Source organism: Strix uralensis, unplaced genomic scaffold (assembly GCF_047716275.1).
Source record: "Strix uralensis isolate ZFMK-TIS-50842 unplaced genomic scaffold, bStrUra1 scaffold_285, whole genome shotgun sequence".
Lineage (NCBI taxonomy): Eukaryota > Metazoa > Chordata > Aves > Strigiformes > Strigidae > Strix > Strix uralensis.
The window spans coordinates 23,915-41,389 of record NW_027436880.1 but is presented as its reverse complement, the minus strand read 5'-3'; the positions used below and the strand labels follow the sequence as shown (position 1 = coordinate 41,389).

General features: G+C 41.5%; 1 long non-coding RNA gene across 1 annotated transcript; it reads left to right on the top strand.

Annotated features, from left to right (window-relative positions):
* The first annotated feature begins 4,303 nt into the window (after positions 1-4,303).
* On the top strand, positions 4,304-17,261 carry LOC141938746 (uncharacterized). Its single transcript, XR_012627386.1, has 5 exons — positions 4,304-4,358; positions 8,034-8,210; positions 12,056-12,150; positions 12,405-12,523; positions 16,519-17,261. It is a non-coding gene; the product is annotated as an uncharacterized LOC141938746 (long non-coding RNA).
* The last annotated feature ends 214 nt before the right edge of the window (positions 17,262-17,475 follow it).

Genomic DNA, 17,475 nt, shown 5'->3' with positions numbered 1-17,475 from the left:
TGAAAAGACTAAGCTTATTAAAAAATATCCAAACAATGCAAACGTTAAAGCTTTCTTACCTGGCTTGTGTCCGAGTCTGAAGAAACCAAAGAAAAATCACCAGAGAGATCTGTTTTAAGGTCTTCCACACTTACTGGCCCTGTTCTTTGAAGTGGCTCAGCACTAGCAATATAGGATGGTCTGAAAAATTCCTCTTTATCCAAATTTGGTTCCATCCTGCGAGATAAAATAAAATCCTTCTTTTGTTTTCTGATCACATAACATAGAGCTTCTGAAGTCTCTTATATAAGACAAGCCAATTTGAAACTGATAGCTGCAGTTTCTTTAAGGAGAAAGCTTTCTTTATCCTATTCAAAATTTACACAGCAAGTTTCTGATAGCTGGGGAGAGGGTCTGCAATGGAGTTCACATCACGATGAAACAAGACCAGCCATTCTTCTTTCAATGCAAAGCAACTGTTTACGAGGGAAAAAGCCTTAGACATATACCACAACCTTGCTAAAACCCATGTTTGACAAGGAAGATAGAATTAAAAAATAAAAACACCAAACAATCATATTGTTCCACATCCGTTTCTCCATCATCCCATTATTGTGTCCATTTAGAATAAAAGTTCATTGCAAGAGTAACCCAAACTTCATGGTTATCTCTGCAGGACCTGATAAATAATTGGTATTATAAATATAACACAATGTAGCTTAATGCATGACAGAGTTCAGAAAAATTCTGAAGACTAGCATATAGTTTTAGCTATTAAGGGGACACTAGAAAATTAGACCTCATGCCAGAGGGCAAGCTACAGAATTGCTTTTTAGTAACTTTTTCAGTCATTTTATAGATCAGCAATTCATCTATTAATCCAAAATTTAATGATTTTTGTGCATCTCAGAATCTGGGCAGTGAAAATTTGCTATAGAAAATGAAAGTAAATTGATTCAGTGTTGATAGTAGACAGGTAGATTTCAAAATAATCTTTAAAAAGTGCATTTTATTTCAAAATATTAGCGTATCTTGTCTGCCCTTCACTCTCCAGTTGCTTTTTCCTGTGATGTTACAGACGTGGCTTGGCAGCTTTTGTTATGAATTAAGTTTAACTCATTGGGCTCACAGACTATGACAGCAACTCACTGGGCTCATAGACTATGGCAGCAAGCATTCCAGCAATTAGACATCTACCACATGGTCTCCTACAGTTTTGAAGCTTTGGACATGATGAGTCAATGGTCTAATACTACATTCCCATGTCTATGCTACAGCCACGTATATATATTTTGTCTCTAAATACTAATGGAGAACACACAGCATTCATTAAAACAGTGGACAGACCAGGGCTGGTTCAGAAAAGGTGTTGCCTATTAAGCAGTCGTAATATTTTTGTTCCGCCCAGCAAAAAACCTGAAATATGCCAGCACTTTGGTGTCAAAACATTTAACAGTTCAGCCTGACTATCTAGCTTGTAAAAGGCAGATACAAGGCTTCATGAAGCCAGACAAACTTCACCAAGAGGCAAATGAGGTAAAGCTATACATAAACTAAGCAGCAATGTTTAGTTTAATCTACAGTTCTTATTTTTGTCAGACAACTATATGAAAACCAGGAAAAACTTGGCCTGAAATACTGACAAAGCTTGAACAAACACCAAGTTGGGAATAAGCTACTACTGGAAAGAAACATACCTGTGCTGTCACGATCTAGAAGTCTTCCTCATCAGCTACACAAAGTCACAGGGCAAAACTCTTACCAGACCTTGACAGGAAACATAGTTGTTAGGTAACTGACAGTTTAGTTGTTTTAAATATAAGCTTATTTTAAAGTGTGATTTGTCGAGATTATGCTCTCACTCTGTGCTTTTTTACCTAAGGGGCAAAATACAAACATTAAGCTATGTATGCAAAGCTGGAATTCAAAGCATTCATATGAGCCCAGCATTCAGATAAGTCAGGTTGAACCACTAATAGCATGTAAAACACAAGATGCAAACTGTCCATCTGTCTGCACATTGTGTCATACAGCACTGTAATTACCTTAGATGTTCTGTGGTAAACAGGTATACTGCCCGGCTGTAGCCTCTAAAATGTACTTGTATACTGGGATACGTTATTGTAATTCTGCTTATCGTGACAACAGAGTTTAGAGCTGCAGACACCTTAAGAGAAGGGTATCCAGAATGGCACACAAAGCAAAACCTGGTCACGGTACACACACAACCTGTAGCACTGTCACACAGCACAAGGGTTGAAAAGGCTCCAAACCTCACAGCTGGCAGCTTATAAAGAAACATAACGCATCAGTACTTACACTTTAAAAAATTTAAAAGAAAAGTTTTCCTCCGCAATTACCAATCTCTCACTGCAAGGCTTCGCAGTGTTTTCCCGTTCTTACGGGACACTGTCGCATGGCCTGGTCATAGCCCTGGATGCTACCCGTGACTTGCACGCCCCTCAGCAGTACCTAAAAGTTTTCACGCACACATCCCCCGCTCCACAAGTTTTCACCCACAGTAGTGCCAGGGGAGAAGCGAGGGGAAGAGGCCTCAGCACCGCCCGCCACACAGACCCCTCAGCACCGCCCGCCACGCAGACCCCCCAGCACCGCTTCCCAGCTCCGCGACCCCGAGGTCGAAACCGCCGCCTCCTTCCCTCCTCTAGCGAGCGGCCGGGAGCCCGACAGCCCCACAACCCCTTACCGAAGAGCGCACGGCAGGCTGAGCGAGCCCAGCCACCGACCTCCGCCAGGCGAGAGCCGCTCGGCTCTGCTGAGCGGCCCTAGCAACCGTTGCGACTCACCAACAAAACTAAGGCACGGCCGCGATTCTTTTCAAATCTGACCAATGGCAGAGCTCGGCGCCGTCACGCGACCGCCGGCGAGGGAGGGCGGACGTTGCCGCGGCGAAAGGCTCGGCGGGAAATGTAGTCTGGGGGGCGCACGCTGCGGGGCCGGGCCGGGCCGGGCCCGGGCCGGGCAGCCCGGCTGGCGGTGCGGGGGGGAGGTTTCCTCTGAGGCGGCGGCTGGGCTTCGCAGTGGGGGCGCGCTGCGCTGCGAGGGGTGTTCTCTGAGGCTTCTGTGTTGCAGGCACCCAGAGCCGCCAGGGCCCGCCCTCTCAGCGGCAGCACGACCTCGACTGCCCCGGGAAGGCGCCCTGGCCTCGCCGGGCCTGCCCCGCAGCCTGCCCTCACCTGCCTGCCTCGCCGTCTGCAGTGCCCGGGCTTTGGTCCCTCAGGTCTGGCAGAAGGATGTATGTAAGTTCGAGCTTGTCGATACTCTGGGTGATGAAAGTGATGCTATTTCCACAGGCGTTTTGCAGGCTGAGAGGCAAGCTGAGGCTTTGCAGTCTGTATATAATCACTGTTTGCAGGCAGTGAAAGGGAAGAGGCCAGGTGACGTGCTCAAGCTGCAGATGCCCTATATCGGAGCAGGGATCAGCACAATTGGGAAACTCCAATTTTAAATTCAGGCTGTCTTGTTCCTCATCCTGGATTACAATACTGACAGAGTGACAGCTGTAGAAAACACTTTGTAAGGTATCTTTGTTTAAAACTTTCCCCAGGTGGAAATTACTGTTTGGTACCAGGTTTGCATGATAGGGATTTAATTTCTTAAACATCAGTAAGAGAAATCCTTTGGCTTCATTTTCAAAACAGTATCATAATGCCAAACAGATCATCCTTTTCTAGAATGTCAGGGTATGGAAATGTATGGATTTAGGTAACAAAAATCACCATAAGTTTCTCTTTAGACTCAGACAGGAATTCTTTGAACTTTAATAAAGAATGTCTGCCTGTTTTAAATTGAAATAAAAGGAAAAGTAACTTGAAAGTAGTCAATAACTACCAAAACCAAACGTTTGTCTTTCATTTGAAGAAAATGCCAGCTAGTGCAAGCAATTCTGTAAAAGAATAATTCTACACAGATCCTGTATCAGCTGCTTTGATGAGGTTGTCTTTAAGATTATATCCCATCTTTCGTTAAACAGAGGTTGTGTCGTATCAGTAAGAGATGTGTGCTTGATTTCAGTTCAGATGCAGGCCATGTTGCAAGAGTCGGTGTGTTTTAACAGCAGAAAGTGATGCGATTTTGGATTTGAAATTGCTTGCCAAACAAAACTGAAAAGCTCTTGTAGACATTCCTTAAGACTTAGGCTAACTTTTTAAAAAGTATTTTAGTTTCTATCCTGAACAGAACAGTGAATTCAAACTACTGAACTAACCTAATGCCAAACCACCTTTTTCATACCAGGAAGGGACTGAGAATGGTTCTCAAATAAAGGGGAAAATTAGCTCCTGTGAGCAAACCTGAAAGTTGTTCTCTTCTACTTGTTGAAAAGGAAAACTGAAGATCTTCTCGGAATATTTTTCAAGGTATATTCCTAAAAATGTTGGGTGCTGTTTTCTGCAGAACTTGGGGCATAACAAAGCTCATAGTACAAGCAGTATTTTGGTTTTGTTTGAATATTAGATTTCTGAAACTGATTTTAAAATACTGCACATGCTGCGTAATTTAAACTAGTATCTCAAAGGACTACCATCAACATACTAAAAGAGCAAAACACAATCTAACATGTGCTCCTAGCCTCACACAAACCATGATAAAGAAAACATTACATCAGCATAACCAACCCAGCCTGTTTTGGAGTGGGAGATGATGAAACTCTATCTATGTAAATAACCTATATGGCTTTTCACCAATATATTCTCCTTAAAGTAGTTTGTGCAAGGACAGCCAGTTGCAACAAAAATATCTGCTGCCAAAAGTGTTAACTCATTAGCTCCTGAAATTTGATTATGTTTCTTTTTAAGTCCTCTATAACTTGTGGAGCAAGGGTGCCACTCTGCAAGGGGAAAAGATTTTTTTTATGAATTACTTGTTACAGCTCTCGTCATTACCCTTAGAAACTTATGCTCCTTATATTTGGGACAGGATTGAAAAGTTGTGGATAGTCTCCTCATCAGAGTGATGAGATGATGCCCTCTGAGACAGCGTATCTCGGGTAGCTTTTACACTGCTGTCAGAAGAAATTAGAGACACAGTCAACACTTCTGGGACTTGGCCCAGCATCCTTCAGCACATCTGAGCAGCAGCCAAACCAGAACTGGCTTCAGCGTCTTTGTACTCAACTCTTCTTCCCCGGGGAACTGACAAAGCACTTCAGTTTCCCCTCAGCACTCCTGGTTCTGCTGCGCTTCCCTGTGCCCTGACAGCGCTGCCTTCCCATCCTGGTTGGAGGAGAGTCCTTCTTCTGCAGGGCTTGTTTGGAGCTGACTGGCAGGAAAGCTCCCGTTCCTTGTCACAGAGGTGCCTTGGAGGAAAATGGTGTGCTGCGTTACCTTCTTGGTAGTCTGCCATATCAGCCCCTTTTCACCTGTCTTTCAGGGCAGTGCGTGTCATTGATCTTGTGATTTGCACAGTCCTGTGGGTGCATTTCACACTGCCTTTAATTTGAACCTATATAGTGGTACCCTCGTTGGCCCCGTGCCATCAGTTGCCTTCAGGTGACATTATTTCTAAGTCATATACAGCTGATTTTGTGAACTCATGACTTTGCAGGCTGTTGATTTGTGCATTCTTCTTTACTGATATAGGTATATTTTCCTTTATGTCTTTTAAGCAATAAGCTGCTTCTTCAGTGTCACATTTCCCAGTTCATCCAATATATTTTTTCCACAGCTGACTTTCAATTCTTCAACTATTTGCTTGTTTCCTGCTCAAGATTAGCTTTAAAGGCACAAACTTAAGAGAAAAATGACTTGAGTTTGTCCGTGTAATTGTTGTGCATCAGCGTGCATACGTTCAAGCCTTCCCTTGAACCGAGGGGCGCAGAGGCAGTCACTGGCAAGCAGACGATATTCACGTTGCGGTCCGGTGTCAGTCGGCCAGCACAGCGTCTCTTCCTTCAAAGGGACCTGAACTTACGTCAAATTAACGACGGGAGACAAGGTGACGGGGCCCGGAGCGCGAGGCCCGCCGTAACGTCCAGCCGTAGCACCTCGGCCCCACCGCCAAGGCCCCACCGGCCCCGCTGGCCCGGCAGCGCTGGAGGAAACCGCCTCGGCGCGAAGCGAGGCCACAGCCCACCCACCGCCGCCCTGACCCCGCCGGGCCCTCACGCCCAGCCCCGGCAGAAGGCGCCCAGCGTGGCAGCGCAGCTCGGCCCGGGGGCTGCCGCGGGCACTCCCCAGCTCGGGAGGCGTCGCCCCGGGGGCAGGTGACGGCGTCGAGGCCCGGGAGATCCGAGCGGGGCTGGGCGTCCCCGGCCGGGAGCAGGCGGGGTCTGGCCCTGCAGGGTGGGGGGCGGCTGGCTGGAGCCCCGCGGCGGTGTGGGACCGGAGCCGCAGCCGTCCCCGGCGGTATCTGTAGTCGGGGCCCTTTCCCCAGGGGCAGGGGCTTTCTGCCAGCCGCCGGCCTCCAAATGCTGCGGCTGTTTCATGGGTAATTTGGTTAACTGAGTAATTGCGGGAGTTCGGGCAGGGTGGGAGGAAGGAGTTGGCGGATGGTCATGAGGCCGCTCCCTTGAGGTGCTCTGGAAGCATAAAATACAGTCTGGAAAATGAATCCCAGACCCACCGGCAAAGAGGGGGCTTGAGCAGCACATGGCAGTGTGAAATAGCCAGCCGGGGGCCTGGGGAGGAAGGAGGGGATCGCTGATGGGCTGCTGGAGGCAAGCCATAGCGCCTGGTGCTGGACTCGGGCCTTGACACTTGGCCTCTGGCGGCTTCCCAGCGCCAGGGCTGGCTGCTGTGGCAAGTAAGGTGTTGGGGTTGCCTGTTGCCCTGTGGTCGTTTAAAGTCATTCACTGAGAAGAGAAGAGACAGGGAGCTCACAGCTGGAGGCATGGTTGTGTTAAGGCATGTTTAGGTACTGCTGCATGTGTGCTTTTCATAGATGCATGGAGGCCACCTGGTCCCATGACAGGGTTTTGTGTTATAAAAATGTGCTACATGTGCTCAGCATATAATTTTCAAATCTTCATAGCTTCATTTGAAAGCATGTACATGGCAAACATAGTATTACTCCTTGAGCAGGAGCTGTATTGTTTTACATAGGAGAAGATTTGAACTATATTTACTAAGATGTATGTTGTTCAATTTGAATAACTCAAGACTTAGTCCTTGGAAAGAGTGCAACTGAGACAAAAAAGCTATTGCTGTTTCTCCCTCCACCCTGGTTATTCATTCTACCCTTTGATTTATTGCATAATTCTCTGATGAGCTAAAGAGATCATTTCAGCTTTAACCAACCTTTTAATCTTGTAATTAAACCAAATAGTTTCAAAATCGATTATTCTCTGCAATACGGTAATATAAATGATTACTGTTTTGAAGGTCAGATCTAGCATTTTGAAATCAGAAACTTCTATCTCTCATCAACAGGCTTAAAAATGTACCTGAAAACATAATTGTGTGTCTTGGATCATTACGCTTACCAAGTGTATGAGTGTACTTAGGTTCTCAGGTTACTTTAATTCGAACAGCTCTTAAAGAAGCATGTGTAACCAAGTGCCTCACAGTAATAGTGTTCTATACTGGCTCTAGCAACTAAAATAAGTGAATGGCTTGGATATTTTGAGGAATTAGTAATGCAGTTTTTTTCAGTATTAGTGTGCTGTATATTTTTTACATCCATCCATCCATCCATCCATCCATCCATCCATCCATCCATCCATCCATTTAAATCTTTTGTTACTATGATTAGGAAGCTTTTCAAGGCAGGATCATTAGGGCCTTCCATTAGCGCAGTTGTACTCATGTTTGCCTAATACAGTGCATTCTTAACCTCACAGGAGCTTTTTAACATCATCACAGCATAAATGATGATAAAGTATGTTTCTTAAATGTTTCTGTGACATACCCTACTCATTTAAACTGCCAATCTGGAGTAAAATTTAATAGACTCCAAGATGAATAATAATTGAGAAATATTTTGTGTATGTATGTGCGTATATATATATTTATATGTTTTACTACCAAAGGAAACTGAAGCTTTACTAACTGGAGGGGAAAAAAACCCAACTTTTATTTTTCTTCTGCGTTTTCTAGGGTCTTTCTGTAACTCTGGCACAGATGCTGTAAGACCACCAGTGATGGCTAAGTATTTTACTTCTTTATTGCTGAAAGGGGCTGAAGCATTTAGACAGGAGTTGGCTGATCAGGCCAAACAACACAGTATCACAGTAGTCAATGTAACAGCAAAAGTGGCCTCCGTTGGAGAAAATGGTAAGAACTGTTTTCACATTGTGACACAAGTATTTGTCCTGTAAATGTTTTGTCTGTTTGATTCATTTTGTTTGTCAGTGTCAATGTCTGATGCAATTTGTTGTCAAATGTCAAAACATTCAGTCTGTTTTGTCTGACTGATTCATAGTCATGTAGCAAATAGCTTAGCTATCAGGTATTTAAGATACATGTTGTGAATAGTAAAACTATTGTTTAAAAAATATACGGTCAAAGGTTTTTTTGTGAAAGTGTATTTATACAAGAAAAGATGACTGCTCTTAAATTGCGTGCTGTCTTATTTTTAAGAAAAGTCTGCATAGATGGCTTTTCCGTAGAACTGGTTGCTAAATATAGTTTCTGGGGCATTTGTGATGTGCCCCAGAAAATTAACTCCATCCCAGCCAGAGCCGGTACACTGTCTCACTTTGGGTTGTGATCATGCTGAATCATGTAAACCAGGCATTTTTGAGTTACTGGTAATCACATAACTGGAAACCTTGCCATAGAAAGCACAAGCAGAAAGAGTGACGGTTGGTATCAACTAGGTGTGTAATATTCTTCTCTCCTAGTCGACATTCTACTGATGTCTCAGGACATACTGTTAGAAATGGCTATACAGCTGGAATAATAAATCGAATCCTGTACTTAGAGAAGTCAGTATGAGCTTTGCCGCTGTTTTCACACAGCCATCTTAGTTTTCCTATGGGTTTCAAGGTTACATCCTTTGGACATAAAAATAGAGTGGTATGGTTAATGCAGAAGGACAGATACAGTACAGGAACACTGGCTACTTCAGAAAATGTTTTTTATATGTGCTGCTTATATTTCATGAAGGGTGTTTGAACTGTGTATCCAAATATTGTTTGGTTCCCTAAAATGTCCCCTTTTTTCTTTTTCTTTTTTTTTTTTTTTTAATTTCTAAACCTGTGCCTATGTTCTGCAAATATTTGCATAATGTCTTTTTATCTCTAAGTCTGGGACTAGGCCTGTTTTGCACTTTTTGCCATACATGATGTTAATTATTTTTTTTTGCAGACAGTATGTTAGCTTGAAACCTCCAGGTTAAGGGCTGGGCATGAATTCCAAATCTTACTAGTAAAACTATTTCTCTCCATGTGTTGTTGATTCTTTTTCAATCATCCACAGAGCTGTGTAAATACCAACATGGGTAACCATTATTTAAAGGTAAAAATCTCAGGATTGACTTTCCTGAAATGAAACATATGTTTGAATTTTATTTCAACTGAGGTTTCAGAAGTTTTATTTCAGTTCCAGGCTGCTTATGGAAATTCTTCATGGTGTAAGAAATTCAACCTTTAATCCTTAGGATTACTTTTTTGAGAATACTGTTTCTTCTTTTGTAGTGTTATATAAAACAGAGGCTGTAAATAGCTGTCTAATGGTCCCAGAGCCCTCAGAACAGCCCAGAAAACTTTACCAAAGGCATTCTGTTGCTCGTTACATTCTCAACTGTTGCTGTCCTCTTACTAGAAGCTTAACAAGGTAAATAAATTGGAACATGAAGTCAATACATATCTAGAGTCATGCCATTCTGAAATGGGGAAACTGGCCAAGATACCAAGATATATCTAAATAAATATCAGATATTTATCTGATAGCTGAAGAAACTGAAAGATCTCCACTAAAGGGGGGTGTGTGTGTACATATATATATATATATATAGTTCTGTGTAGAAGCCAGAAGACTGGACACTTCTGTGTCTCAAAAATATAAGGTGCCTCAAAAAGATGTGGTTCAAGAGTAAGAAGCTTACTGCTCATGTAACATGGGCTAAATCCAAGGAGCAGGATATGTTACAGTGCAGCCATTACAGTATTTCAGTGTAGTATTACTCATCTTTCTGGCTCTGACACCCAAGACAGAGCTTCTTTTATCCTTGGCAAGTGTCAACTGTCTGTCTTGACCTCAGAAACTAGTGCCATTCTCTGATGTTATGTACCATTCCTCGGAATGTCATCATGGTTTTGGGCACTCAGGGCTTCTCCTTGAACTTAAGTGAAGATGTGACTGGAGTGGGATAGTCATGCCACTGACCTTCAGATGTTTTAACTTGGGCTTCCTGTAGAGCCAGTGGTGAGAAATGCTCAGAATAGTTTCAGGCCTAAGTTAAACTCTTGTTCTTTCCAGTTATGCTACATGGTACAGCTAAGCAATATAACCATAACCTGAATTGCCCCCTGGAGGAACCTTGCTTTCTAGCCTCTTAGTTTAGATGTTAAATTTAATGTCTAATATTGGGTAACACAGTTATCCTAAAGCATGATAAAAGGGCAAGGAATTAACATTTAGAAAACAAATTTCTTAACCAGTCACATCTTTAAAGGACTTGAAAATAATGGCTCTTTGACAATAACAAATGGCCCAGGGCATTTCCTGTTTTGGTCTGAGCTCATCTTCCTTTTTTTTTCTTTTGTAAGCTTATGTTTTAGTAGTATTTCAGGCTGGCCATTGCCCATCCTGTAGGAAAAACAGAAGGCAGGGAGCTTAATACACACTAGACATCTGCCCTGCATAGAATGAAGTCATACTCCTGAAAAGAAGAGCCTGTATTTGTGCCATGCGATGGGACTACAGTGTTCTTTGCAGTCCTTGAAGAGAAGCACAGTCTTCTTCCCTGAAAGTGCACCAGCAGATGAAAGATGATGAAAACTCATGAAGTCTCTGTTGCTTCTCAAAGGGTTGATTAATGAGCAGCTAGTTTTTTAAACATGTTTTTATACCATTATTTTCAGCCAAATCAGCAAGTAGATCTATGTGGCCAAACAGGTGCTGGGACAGCAGAAGAGCAGGCAGAAATGCTGGTGGGACAAAAGAGCAGGGCTGTTTCTCATCTATTAGGCAGTCTTAGATTGGCTAAATTGCTTCTGAAGTTGCATCTTTGGCAATTCTTCAGCAAGGAGTCAAATATGCAGGAGGCTGGCTGGATTGCAGCCTTTGGGCATATCCAGACTTGCAGAGTTAGAGAGAGTATTTCCAAATGTTGTTCAGCATAAAGTTCTCCATTTAATGCTGCCCTGATGTTGTCACAACATGCTGCAGCCAAGGATGAGAAGAGTTTTGAAGCAGGCCAGGCTTCCTTACTGAAAGTTTGCTCACAGCTGAAATCTGAAGAAATGGAAAGGTTTCCACTGAAATGATGAGTGTTACCAAGCACTGGCTGATCTGACCCTCTGTAGTCAGAATAAACCCCATTTTGCAAAAACTGAGCTGTAAACAGCAAAATTCTGTTGTTAGTAATTCAGTTTTGTGCATCTGAGTTTCCCTTTGCTGTTTCAACAGATTATAGGATCTGACTGCAGTTCCAGTCAGGTGCTTTTGTATAGTGTTGCCAAGTACTGTCATGTACTGCATCATGTATGTGGGTGCACTGAAGAATACACAGACATTTATAAAGCACCGTAAGATCTTTCTGGGTGAATGGCGTTATAAACCTAAGATAATTATTCCAACAATCCAAAAATTCTGTATAAAGCAGATTTTGGCATTGTGAAAAGAAACAAAACATGCAACAATTTAGGGGTAAGGGAGGAATCCTTTTATTTTAAGGATAATATTAGTATAAAGTTAGAAATGAGTAATTTTCTAACTCATTTCTAACTGGGTGACTCATGCTCTTGGCAAATTAATTATCCAAGACAAATGATTCAGAAATAGATGCTATAGTTTTATTATTTATTTAATCAGATGGCTATTGCTGTTACAAATAAACATGAGGCTTGATTTCAGGTATAACAAATGTAGCTATACGCTGCAAATTATGCCACAGTGCTGCTTGAGTATGTGTTACACATGCCAATTTTTCTTATCTGATGTTTTGGTTTCAGTTTTAGGTGAATGCTGTAGTAGCTACTGGGTGTCTAAAGCAGCTGTGGCCACCAAGAATCTCAGCAGTGAACTTTGACAAGGGAAGTCTAATGTGGTATGTATTTCTTTCCATACAGGAACTGTGATTTATTAAAGCCTCATCACAGGAACATTCCTATGAACAAACTTTTCACCTCAGAATTCTTAATAAATTGTTTGATGAATATTATTGAGAACATTGACATGGGGATGATGGAAGATCCATGCCATCTTTGCTTGGGATGGATATATTGTATTGTTGGCTGTAACCCCCTGTCTCTGTTCTCTTTCTTTTTTTCTCCCTGCCCTGCCCCTCCTCCTTGGCTGCAGTTTGTAAGGGAATATCACAATGCAGGTCTGATCTGTTGAAACCACAGCTAATGCCCATGCCTGCCTCTGATGGGAAGAGAACACAGACCACAAGTTTGGGATTTCTGGCCTCTTTTTAGGCAAGTCTGTTGCTTATCTTCCCCTTTGCCCCCCAGTTCCCTTTGTTCCTGCCCTTCCTCTGTATCATTAATTCATATCAAAGTTCAGTGTTATTGGTTGCTGGGAACGCAGTTTCATTTGGCTATACGTACACTCTTCCCTAAAAAAAGTCAGATACTACCTCCACGTTGCATGTTCATCGTGCAGTGAAAATACGGAGCATGATTTTATTGTAGTAGTTCTGAATGATTTTCAGCTGAAGTAATGAAGAGGAAAGTCAGGCACATTTTTGTGAGGGGTTCATGTTTCTCAACTATGATTCTTAAATTGGAAGTTTTGAGTTTTTAATAACATTAGAAATTATTCATGTTCATTGCAGATACCTATACATCCTTATTCTTAAAAGGTAGGATATTTGCTAGCATAGCTGAAATTATTCCTGTAGTGAGACAGGAGAATGTCTAAGGAAAACTGCATTGAGTAATAGTTTCTATTCTCTTTATTTTGTTCAGTTGTAAATATAGTAGACAACAGATGAAATAGCTATTGACGTAGAGAATAACACAAATTACGTCAAACAAGGACTTCAAACAGCGTGTTTTGAGGTCAGTAACCTGTGTGCCTAGAACTTTGGTCACACTGGTGACAGCCAGCTGACATAACTTATGTGGATGTACATGCAAAGATAAATAGGTAGCTTTTTGCTGAATTTTCCAAGCAGAACAGCAAGATGTCAGTGAAGGTGTATGTTTCTAATAGGCTCAAGGTGCTTCAACAAAGGAAGCTGTTATAGGTAAATTCTCAAATTGATGTGAGACAGGGCCAATAAAAATTCCAATTGTTTATTTAGCAAGCGGCAACAAGCAAAACAGCGCTGGGCGGCTGGGGAGTTCAACTCCACCAACGGCGCGCACTTTCGAAGTTTTTTCGTCTTGCTTATGTGTTACAAAGTGATGTATATTAATGAAACTCTCATATATATTCATAATCTATCCCCGCCTACCCCCGCTTCATATTTTAATGAGGTTTCTCTGCGCAGTAAACTTCAACAGTTCTGGGCGGTGGTTGCAGAGTCCTGAATAGTGGTCGTAGAGATGAAGTATCTCCTCTTCCTCGCCGTTGAACTTTTCACCCCAAGGTTCTGCGCAGCCTCTGTAGTTCTCTGACATGTCTCTGCTTGCCTCTTGTCTCTACATGTCTCTGTTAAAGCTCTGATAAGGACGCACCACTATATCTTCTACCTACCCCCTACACAGCCTTGATTTATTATGTTAGTTAAGCTAAGCGCTTGCTGTTAGTCGGTTAGTTTTATACAATGTAGCAATATTAGCTTTACATAGCTCAGGTGGTGATTTACTTCTCCATTGTTTTAACTGAATTTGATGAATAAATAGTTTACTATCTATCACAGAAGCCAATACTGATGAGTTAACTTGCTGAAACTGCAAGAGGTTTTTTTTGCTTGTTTGTTTGGTTTTTATACCTAAATGGATCCTGTTTTCAATAAACAGCATGAAGGAGGAGTCTTTCCAGGGCTCTGCCATATCAAATAGAAGACAGCATGTTCTGTCTGATGAAATGTAGGTTTGACTGCTAATCGGCCAACGCAAAGCACTGCTAAATTAATAGCCAATTTTGCTGAGAATACAACTTCTCAGGAACTGAAGGTGTTTCCTGAATCTGTGACTGGCTGAGAAAAATGGGAATTCCTTTTAAGAAAATCAGGATATTCTGATTTTTTCAAACAGAAGTCTTTCATATTTCCATGTCAGCACTGATCCTGCCTAGGCAAATTAGTTAAAAATCGGAGAATGACTCTGGAATACTGCAACTGAATTTTCCAGTTGGGGGCATGGATATTTTAATTTTCATTTTGGGTCAAACTGATCCAAATACGTGTTTCGGTTTGGAGGTGAGACCTGTCTGCAAGTCCTTTCTCAGCTCTCTCACTACTTTTTGTTTTAGCATTGTTGCTTTTGTTTCTTTAAATGGGAGATGAGAAGAGCAGTTATTCACACTTTATGAAGTGTCTGAAGACCTGTGGGTACAGAGCACTACATTAGTGCAAAGTATTTAAATGTAGAACTATGTCTTCTTCCTTTTTCCTTATGCCAGTCTGTGCTGTGACTGAAATCAGTCTGCTTACAATCAAATTTAATAGGGGCAGAGAATATTTTTTTTATGTTTTAACCACAGACTTTCTCATTCAGTGAAAGTAGGGTTCCAGCCTATTTCTCTCTGCAGGAAATTCTCATATATATATTTTTTTAATGTTTTAATTGATTAGGTAGTTTTTGCTACTCCTATGAAAACAGTCATGATGTGTCTATCCAGTGCTGTTTGCATTTGCTTCAAAATGTGGGAATTAATCCATGCTAAAAATTACTTGGTTTATGTGTGCGTTGTTTAGTTTATATGTTCTGGGAGGATCTAAGGACTGAAAACTGGCAATAATAAGGAGGTCATAAATCAGGCAGCTTTCCTTGGTTTAGGATTTTAGGTCAGGTGTATCAATTCCAGCTTATGCTAGATTGCAGCTGTGCTTGTGAATGGAGACTAGATCATGTCATGTAATTTGTGGGGATTTTCTCACTTGCAATCCATGACCACTGATGCCTCATAACCACTGCAGCAGGGGTAGCTGTACCTTCCTGTCTGGTTTGTGTGCTTGTTCTCTTTCTTTTTTTTCTTTCTTTTTTTTTTTTTTTCCTTCTAAGAGGAAATGAAATTAAGATAGATGTCTCCTTTGGTATTTTAAGTAAATTTTATAAAGGGAGGAAACGCAAATCAGTTGGTGCTTGCCACATATAGAGCAGTCAGACAAAAAGTATGAGGGGTTGATGTCTTAGCACTATCAGTTCTGTTTTCAGTGGATATACAGAGGTTTTGTAAACAAAAAAGGTATCTCTGTCTCCTGTTGTACAGGAGTTACACAATGCTTTTGTTTTCTTTTCCCGTGTGTGAAATGTCTGGCACCAAAGTAACTCCGAGGCTTCTTTATCTGACTTCTCTGTCAAAATTAAGGATAAATACAGCAAATTTGATTAGCAGTGTTCATGAGATCAAGGAGTCTGTTTTACCATTCTGGGTTAAAAAGAATGATAAATTTGTATAATTAGGAGTTTATGTGTGTCAAAATAATGCTTTGGTCCCAAGGTGTTCAGTCATACGTTGTGAGATAATAGAACATCATCTATGCTCTGTGGTACTTGGCATATATGTTTCTTAGACCCTTTCAGGTTAATCACTGATTCAAAGAAATTGTTTCAATGACCCAGATGGTCTCTTTGAGTCTTAAATTCCCATTAGACCAAGTGTGTGTATTAGTTATGTTTTATTGCAAGAAAACAAAGATTTTGGTGACACTAAGGTTCCTGCAGTGAAATGCAAGTTGCCTTCTGTGTGGGAGAGATCCTGGAAGTTCCTTTCTATTGTTTTGGGTTTTTTTCACAGTGTATCTAATGAAAAGACAGAAGTCTGTGTAGTTCTGTTTTTCTTTTTTTGTGTGTACATAGATTGTATTGACCTTGTGAAAACCTGAAAGCACTAAATTGGCCTCTTGAACAAAATGAAATGCATTTCACAGAACAGACTATTCCCTGTAGTATTTATTCTGAAAGGTCACCAGTCACAGAAACATCAGAGGATGTAACTATGGCAAACCAACCCAATGTTAGCATAATGTTTGGTTATTTCCCTTCTTTGTTACTAGGTAATTGGAGCCTTTAGGAACACATTTGTCATTTATAGCACAGCCCCTTTCTACACAAGACTCTGATTCTTTGCAAACATGGATAAAAAAGGTATTTTTAAAAAGATTAGCATTTGAGTTTTATTGTCTGTGGTTTCAGCTTAATTTCACAAGGACATATTAAATGTTGTTCAGCATCAAAAACCTAAGCAAATGTTTGTTTTATCTATCAGAAAGCAAAGTCATGTTGTTCAAGTACTAAAGTCTTAACTCTAGATTAGTTGTGGTGTTTGGACTTAACTCTGTGCTTAAATGCTCTTTCAGACATACACTTCCCTGCTACTGAAGGTGATTGAGGAGCAAAACCAAAGGTGTGGTGTGTTTCTGTTTTGCACCGATTCCCATCTGTGGACTAGTTTGGAAGAAGGAAAATAGAAGCTCTGTGACCTTTCTAGCCTCTGATGGACACTGTGTGTTCCCTCCTGGGTTAGAGGAGTAAGCCAGTTTTGTCTGGTTTGGAGGTATGTATGTCTAGCTAGAATAGTTGAGAGATGCTTTTTTTCCCTCTTCCACATACAGACATAGAAAGTCTGGTTCCCTGTTGTAATAAAACATATATGGTATTTGTTATTCAAATCTCAAGGGGAAAAAGAAGTTGTAGTCAGGATGTTGTGGCCAAACAGTTTTGTAATTCTCTTATGTAAATAAGAAATAAGATATATGTATATAGTTTCTATTGTTAAAATCAGTTGTTAGAAGGGAGCTAAAATGGCCCCCATCTCCAAGCCACTACAAAAACACTTGTGCTGAGTCATCCCCCCTTCTGTGACGGAAACCTGAGAAAAGCCCGCGAAAACAGGAGAAAAGCCCGGGAAACTTGTTTACAACTTTGCAGACCCCTCAGGGTACGCCCATCATGAATATGGATGAAGCCTACACTATAAAGGGACTCAGTGCTGTCCTGTAAGGTGTGTGTCTTGGTAGAGCAGAGACTCCCGGCACACCCAGCGCTGTTTTGCTCACTCGCCGCTTGCTAATAAAATTTTATTCATCACTAAAAATTGAGAAGTGGTTATTTCCCACTAAATTACAATTAATCAATAACACCTGTTCTTATCTGATTCATAATTATTAATATCCATGGGAATTTCGTGTCAGCATTTAAACTCTGGGAATACAGACCAACGCAAGTGAAAAACCTCCATGCAGCTGAGTACTGATAGGAGAACCAGTTTCTCCTCCTCTTCAGATGTGGTAGTGCTGAATAAGGAAGAGCGAGTC